Genomic DNA, 8,989 nt, shown 5'->3' on the forward strand with positions numbered 1-8,989 from the left:
ACTTTGGCGCCGGTTGACGAATCCTCGTGAAATTTTCAAAATAGGTGGGGCGCTCCGCTCCTACCCTGAAAGTCTCGGGGGGATTCGTCAAGCGGGGGCTGAGAAAAAAGGGGGGTCCCAAAACGCGTTTTTCCCATGCATTTTTCCATAGGACCTTTAGACACAGCTAAAGCCCGATCGGCTGAACAGAGTTACTTGAAATTTGGCAGAGAGGTAGTCCTCCGGTCAAGGAAGTGCCTTTTGTAGGTCTGGTGTAAATCTGTTCAGTAGTTCCTGAGAAAATAGCCTTTAAATCAATATATATATCTGTGGCAGCTTACGGTGCGCTTACCGTAAGCTTACCGTAAGCTTACCGTACGCGTACGGTGACGTGCGCGAGCGCGATTCTGATTGGCTGTTAGATCTTAGTAAACATTCGAATCGGTCGAAACCAGGAAGCGGCGGCCGCCATTTTCTCTCTCGCACTCTGAGGGAGGGGAGTAAAACCAAAGGTGGAAAATATGTAAAGGAGCATGTTGGACAGCTCCTAACCACCTAGCATTGATTAAGGGGCCCCACAAGACCCCCCAAAGCAAAAAAAGCAATTTTATTTATTTTCGAAAAAACTCCGATTACGCTTACCATACGCGTACGGTAAAAATTAATTTAAAAAAAATAATATCCACACTCACCCCTCCCCCGTGTGCAAAAGGTGCCTGCAGGGCACTTTTTTGTGCATGGCATAATATTTAAATGAACAATTAATAGATTAAGTTTCTCAACGAAGCGCATAATATGTCCTCCGTGTGCGGACGATGCGCGAAGCGCATCGTGCGTACATGGCCCATCCAGCGTAACGTGGGCACGTGGTGCGCGTAGCGCACCGCGTGCCCACCGTGCGTGCACGGCACTAACTGCGTAAAGTGGGCGCGCGGTGCGCGAAGCGCACCGTGCGCGCACGGAACAAACTGCGTTAAGTGGGCGCGCACGCCACGAACGGCGTAAAGTAACATAGCATTTAAAAAAACGTACAAATTCACTGAAAAAACCATAGGTTTCACACACGTTATAGTTACGAATTAGCATTTAAAAAATCTTGAAAATTCAGTGAAAAAACCATAGGTTTCACACACGTTATAGTTAGCTGGACATTTTACTCGTAAAAAACCATTGAAATTCCCCCGTTATAGTTAGTGCAGGCAACTATAACTCACGCGACCGCAATCCTCTGCTGATGACATATGTGTCTTTATGAAAAAAAAATATTTGTAATATATGTATAGCTAAAATTTAATGGAAGAAGACATGGGCAAATAAGTGTCTAAATACAGTATTAGCATCAGCAGTGGATTGCGGTCGCGTGAGTTATAGTTGCCTGCACTATCTATAACGGGGGAATTTCAATGGTTTTTTATGAGTAAAATGTCCAGCTAACTATAACGTGTGTGAAACCTATGGTTTTTTCACTGAATATATATATATATACCAGTAGCTAAGTGCCGCTTAATTTATTTTGTGCAGTATGTCGCCATAACGTTTCGGCTCGTCCGAGCCTTGTTCACATGACAATGTGAAAATGTCATACCACATCTTTTAAAGTGACAGTGCAGGTTTCAAATCAGACCATGTGACTTAGTTTCAAATTAAATGGTAGACATACTATGGCTCAACATTTTAAACAAAAAAATAAATATTCTTTACAATGGAAACATATTCGCAATATTATGATCAACAGTCCAGCAGATGACTTCATATTGTGCAAGAACCGGCATTTATGTGCAGATGCGGAATTGTACAAAATAACGCTGTTTTACATTTAACATGGTCATGGCTACTTTCAAAGAAATATAAAATTGTTCAGTATTCAGAGCCTATGACAAATTCATACTCCAATTGCTGTATAAAATATAAAATAAAGTGCAAAAATAGCATATAGGAAAAAATAACATTCCGATTTTGTGCAAAACATGCTAATGTAAACTTGCGACATTCGAAATTACTGTAATGCCCAATAGTCACCAATCTGATTCCATCTATACATAGTGCAAAAGGAAGCAAAACTTGTATAAAAATGGCTTTGGTACAAATTGTAGGAATCGTAGATTAGAACTAGCTGTGGACTTGGTGCCTATGTATAAATCAGCCCCTAATAAGAGTTGTCTATTGATTCCTCCAACTGATGTATAATTGTTAGAATCCTGGGTTAAATCCCATGTGTGCAAAAATACAAAGAAGAATATATTGGTGCCCTTTTGTGAAAAGAAATAGCCTATATTGATATCCATTGTTCATTGGCAGGTTGCCATTTGTCTTAGAGCAATAGAGCGAATAACATACTTTTATATATACTTTTTTTTTTTCAGGGAACGTAAACACAATATTATGTCCTTTCGCTCTCTTCCATTATTGATTCACTATCGTTTGCATCTGGGTCAACGTGATCACTCTCAACTACCTCAGTGGTTAAGAGATCCCTGCAGAGTTTTCTCAACATGCTACGGTCCTCATCCAGCTTCCCATACATACTGCACGCTTTCATGTGAACTTCCTCCGCAAGCGACCACTCATGCACGTCCTTCAATCAATCGTCCACTGAGGGGAAACGCTTACCCATCCACACTATGGCAACCCTTCGTCTCACTAATACCAGGATTAATTGCAATAATTGTATGCCATCTTAGGCCTTCTGGGTCCTGGGACTTGCCTGAACAGGCAATGCAGAGGGGTGGCTTCCACTCGGAGGCCAGTTCCACCCTTGCTCGCTCAGCCACACGTATCCGGAACTGGTGTACCTCCAGGCACCCCCAGGCTAAGTGTAAAAAGTCTGCTCCTTTCCTACTACATCGGGGACAAGTGTTGAAGCGGTCTGGGTCAATGCAACATAGCCTCATTGGAGTCAAATACACACGGTGCAGGTAATTAACTTAATTGTATTCACTTGAAGCGGGCATTACAGGATACTGTGTGAGTTAAGAGTGCATGCTGCTTTCCAAGTCTTGTCGCCCATCGGCATCTGTAGATCTTCGTCCCGGGTGGTCCGTGCCCTGGAAGATGAAGCCCTTGTGTCCGCCATCATGGCCCCATCCAACAATAAGATTAATCGACGCCCACTCCCGCATGTAAGCATCATTTCAAGTGTTTTGGCCATCTGAGGAGCGTTTGGGTATGTGGGCCACGTCGTTCTGGCCAAATCTGTGAGGCCGGCATACTGCAAATATTGCCTTTGCCCCAAGCCAAACCCCTCACAAGCCTGTTCATACGTAAGAAAATTTTTATTAGGGTACAGGTCTGCCGGCATCTACCCTCTCTCCATGCCTGAAATGAAATGTTTCCCAACATTTTTTACACTGGTGCTAGAATCCAAATATTTAGTTCCTAGGGGAATGGTGCGTGCCTAAGTATGCGCCCCACAAATGTTTGCCAGATATATGCAGTCTGTTTGACCACGTACGGCAGGTCTGCGGGTGTGCCCGCCATCTCCATCAAGCCCGCTGGTAGACAATCAGGCTGTACTCGCCCTCTGAGCAGATGCTTTTCCCAGTTGTCTCCCTCATCCAACCTCCGGGCCGCATGTTGGTGATGCGCCGCAAAGTAGTATAAGTCTAACCTGGGTGCCACTAAACACCTCATACTGCTTCATTAAAACATGTAGCGCCACCCTGCTGCGCTTGCCCACCCAGTATAGTGACACCAGCACTGAATTCAGCTGCCTAAACACCCCCATGGGTATGCCACACAATGAGTTCTTAAGCACGTATAGGCAACGTGGTAGGACAACCATTCTGGCCACTGCAATTCTACCCATAAGGGAGAGCGGCAAGGTGTTCCAGAAGGTCACTGGATGCGTTAGGGATTCAAGTACATCCAGTCACATACATATTGTAATAATTGTGTATCCGCATGTGCAACTTGTATGCCTAAATATCGAAAGTGTCCGGTCTAAACCCAAGCCACGGGAGGTCCTCCAACTGTAGCATAGCCAGCCACGCTAATGGAAAGATCAAAGACTTATGCCTGTTAAGGCGTAGGCCAGAGTAATCGGCCAATTCCTCTATTAGCTGCAGAAGTTTAGGAATTGCTACTCGGTGTGACTCAACATAGAACAGTGCATCGTCTGCATACAGCGATATGAGATGAGAGCTCTCCCCAACACTTATTCCCCATTGCTCAATGTCCCGTCAGGCCCACATCGCCATGTGTTCAATGGCCAGGGCAAAAATCAGCAGCGATAGTGGGTAACCCTGCCGAGTTCCTCATCCCAACATCCAATTCACCGACCAACTCTGGCCCAGAGTGCCTATGAGTCACACGAGGCTTAGTGCCCGCTATGGGGGGGATGTCTGTCCTGGGCAGGGTCAAGAACACAGGTAAAGTCCCCCAGCCATATGAGCGGTACATCCAGGTCAGGTATTCGGGGCATACGTGTTTAAAATGGCAATGCCATGGCCATCCAACTGTCCTCGTAGGAGCATATAGCGGCCCCCACATCCGCCTCCATGTACTGGAGAGTGAACAGAGTTCCTGGGGCCACCCAGATCAGCATGCTCCTAGCATACGTGGAATAGGAGGAGTGAAATACCTGGCCCTGCCACTTTCTTGCTACCCTTGGAGCCCCTGTGTCGTCTAAATGTGTTTCCTGCAGGCAAGCAAACATTATATTATGCCTTTTCAGAAAGGAGAGCACTTCGAAATGCTTAGTACAAGTACTCAGTCCCCTGTTATTACAGCTTAGAAACTTGATCCCCAGTGTCATGGTATCGCCGCACATTCCTCATCCTGCTTGGACAAGAGCAATCGTCGTTCAGCACCCCCACCCACCGCACACCCATACAACTTGCACGATTATCAAACAGAAAACAAAAACTCCCAACCCCGCGCTCATGGACAATAACGCTTCACAGTCGAGATTGACCAGCCCATGCTCGTGCCAGGATGTATACAGCACCCCAATTAGCCCAACAGGGGCAAGTCAATAACTGTTTTCCCCCAGCCGCTCACCCAGATACAAACCAGCAGATTCACAGCAATTCTTAGGTCCTGCAAAGGGCAGCAGCTACTCCCCTCAGGCTCCTGCAGTGCGCCCCCCCCCCCCCACAAATCCAAACATGCGTGGAATTAGCTCATTTTTCACACTCACAATCCTTTCTCAAAAGGGTATTCTCGCCCTAATCTGTTACAGCTCTCTTCTCGGGCACGCTGAACAACACTGACCAAATAGACTATCGGGCACATGCATCATGCTAGGATTTTGCGAGTCCTTAATTGCGAATATTAAGGATTCGCAAATAACGACTTGCAAAATCCTATGCATGTAGGAATCGCTATAATAGCGATTCCTACACATTCCTTATTTGCAACTCGCAAATAGCGAGTCGCAAATAAGGAATAGCTTCCTATTCATTCCTATGGGCCGAAATTGCAAGCACAATTTGCGAGTACCGATTGGTACTCGCAAATAGCTCATGCAATTTCAAGGGTGCAAGGGTGTCAAAAGGACACCCTGTTGCACCCCTGAAATTGATCTGTGCACAATTGTTGCGCACACACATGTCCCACGGACGTGTGTGTGTGTGTAACCTACAACTTTGAAAAATGCACTTTATTGCATTTTTCAAAGTTTTTGCAAATTACCATGAAGTTCAACTTCATGGTAATTTGCGCCCCCTAGTAGCAAAATCGCTACTTCAAAGTGGTTCTTGCATTGCATTTAAGGAATCGCAAAATGCGATTCCTTAAATGCAATCTCAATTTGAGAACTCGCAATTAATTGCGAATTCTCAAATTGCGAGGGCCTTGACCCTTGATGCATCGCAAAAGCTAATTTTGTAATCGCAAACGGCTGATTTTTGCGAATCGCACCGTTTGCGATCGCAAAAAGCTTTGATGCATGTGCCAGAAAGTTCAGCCATTTCTTGTCTCAGTCACCCCCTAAATTGGAGGCCTCGTCCATCTGGATCTTAGGGACAATGTCTGCTTTTGGACCCAGTGCCAGCGTCACTTCCTCTGGGTCCAGGGGGGCAACAGTGGGTGGAAGATCCGGGGACCCAGCGTCTGTTAGCGTCCACCTGCAGTGATCCGTTGTTGGACTTGGCCCTTTTTGCAGGGTCATCCCTAAACTTTTTACCTTTCTCCTAGCCTTTTCTCTGACATGGTGTTGGTGGTTTTAGGCCTCTGGGCACTTTAGCACTGCTGTCCAGTGTAAAGTGCGTTACATTTGGTAAGATTGGCCTACACCTGTTTGGCCTATTTAATTTACCTGTCAGTACCTTGTAGAGTAGTATCTCATATACCAAGGGCTGGTAAATTAAATGCTATTGGTGGGCTTGCAGCGCTGATTGCGCCACCCACCAAAGTAGCCTTGCAAACCTATCTCAGGCCTCTGCCATTGCAGGGCCTCTGCGCGCAGTGTTATTGCGCAGTGACGTGACACCTAAAGTGTGTGCCATGTCTGTGACCCCCCTTTTTCCTGCATGTCTGTCACCCCTAAGGTAGGCCCTAGCTAGCCCTATGGGCAGGGTGCATTGTAGGTAAAAGATAGGACATGTACCTTAAGTGTGTGACATGTCCTGGTAATGACAAACAGCCATTTTGGTTTCTCACCACTGTGGGGCTGCCCTCCCATAGTAATGCTTTGGGGATTCCCTTATGAGTGTTTCAGTGGTAATTCCTGATATGGGAGGAGCAGTGTGGTTAAGTTTAGTATATTTGGAATAGTCATAATAAATGCTGCGCAATGGTGGCGCAGATTTATTATAACTGTTTTAGAATTGCCACTTTTAGAAGTTGGCATTTCTGTGTGCTATGTGTCTGCCTGCCTGATGTGAATTGCATGTCTGGCTTTTGAGTGACGGGCTGGGAAGTGTGTGTGGCTCCTTGAGGGGCAGGGTGAGTCAGCACTAGGCTGATTTGGACATCCGCATTGGGAGTAGTGGGAGGAGTAATCCCCTGACCCTGAATTGGTCTGTGCCTAGCCTGTGCAATGCTGGCTCCACCCCCTGTGTTGTCTGATCACCGAGCCCCCACCTGACAAAGGGGAAGAGGAGCCTTGTAAACAAAGTGCTCCAATTCCCCCTGAACCAGTCGCATCTGGTTCCCCCAAACCCTGTACTGCAGACAATGGACTGTGTGATATAAATGTAGGGGCTGTGACCCCATGTGAGTGTGTTGTTCCTGGACCTTTGGGGCTGGCTGCTGCTGGGGACCAAGAGGAACCGCCATGGGGGATTGCCTCCCTGCTGAAGGGCCCTGTGTGCTGGCCTCCCTGGGCCCAGCTATGCCTCATGGACCCTGGAAGACTCTTGCGCCCTGTGAGCGCTTTACTTTTAAATCCTCCAGAACCTTAAAGACTTGCTGCATCTAGCGCCTCGTGAGCGCTATATTTTAATTCGGAGGAGAAGAGCTTGTGGGCCTTGCGGCGCCGAAGCTACGACTCTGTTTAGAGGGAATCCCGACGTGGGGATATCCCCCTCCCAGTGATGTTGTGGAGCGGGTGCCCACCCCGCATGGTTTGCGTACCGAGCAGGAGCCCACCCCGCTTATTAAATATTTAAATTGCAGGTGCCCACCCCACTTATGCTTTTAATTTGCTAGCAAGAGCCCACCCCGCTTTTATGGTGCCCACCCCGCATGGTTTGTTTTATCGGGAGCCCACCCCACGTTCTACTGTTGGGAATCACCGCCACGGCCTGATCCAGCGCCGGAAGCCGAACGCGTCTGCCTGGCGAGCCTATGGCCGGAAACAGACGAGCCTGCTAGAGAGGCGGGAACCTACCCCGCCTGTGGGTGAGCTGGCAGTGAGGCCGCTGAGCGCGAGAGGAGAGTGAGGAGAGAGCCCCCGAGGAGTGGGGGCTCTCCTGATGCACGCTGCCTACAGCCGCCGTGTGAAGTGAAGAGAGAGAAGAGCACCAGAGGAGGTGTTCCCCTGCATCCCTGGTGAGTGGGGGCTTCTCCATTGTTTGTGCCGACGAGGCACAGTGCCAGTTCTAGTTCCTGAGGGGTCGCGCCAGAGAACGGGCCGCTCCAATGGTGGGGCATATTTGTTTTAGAGCCTCGTGGGGGTCCAGAGGGCACAGTGGTGCCGGGCCTCTTTTTGGGACATTATCATAGCTGCCCCGCCTGACAGTGGGCAGCTGCAACATGGCGCATTTTTGTGTAGCGAGCCACAGAGCGGGCCTCTTTGGTTATTTCTCAGTTGCTCCGCCGTAGTGGGCAACTACAGCGTTTTGCACATTTGTTTTAGAGAGTCCCAGTGGGGACCCACCCAGAGGGCACAGTGAATGCCCATGCCTACAGTTTTCCTCACAGCTGCACAGCAATTAGTGGCAGCTGCAACGTTTAGGCCTGCGCAATTGCTCACTTTGGGATTCTGCTGCATTGGCAGCCAGCCCTGACATTTTGGACATAGGGCATTTGAGCCCTCTGAGAAGGCCAGTTGGCCAGGGGGACTGTGTTAGGTTGATAGGGCGCCAGGCCCTAATGTTATTTATGTGGTGCGCAGGAAATGTGATTTATGCACCCTGATTTATGCCTCTAATGTGGTTTATGTTTATGAGGTTATTTGCATACTGTGGTTTATGCTTGTGAGGTTATTTTCTACTGTGATTTATGCCTCTAACATGATTTAGGATTATGAGGTTATTATCTAATATGTTTTGGTTTATGAGGTTGGCGCAGACTGTATTTTACGCCTAATGTGATGCTGATTGCATACTATGATTTATGTTACAGGATAATGCGGAGTACAGTATTTTGCCAGTCATTACTGGTTATGTTCTACATTTATTATTTGTACTTGTGATGGTTTTGACAGTGGCCCAATTGGCCCCGTCATGTGTATATAATCTCCTGTAAATATTGCCTAGTGCCAGTTGGCACAGTGTATATTGTGTGATTACTATTCTAATGTGTTTGTGACAATACAAAGGCTATTTTTATATATAACCTTGTGTGGAGTCCCTTTTGTGAAGTGCCTAGTATGTTGCTGCTGTGTATGTTGCGCAAACGCTTTACA

The sequence above is a fragment of the Triturus cristatus genome, chromosome 6, assembly GCF_964204655.1.
Source record: "Triturus cristatus chromosome 6, aTriCri1.1, whole genome shotgun sequence".
NCBI classification, from domain to species: Eukaryota; Metazoa; Chordata; class Amphibia; order Caudata; family Salamandridae; genus Triturus; species Triturus cristatus.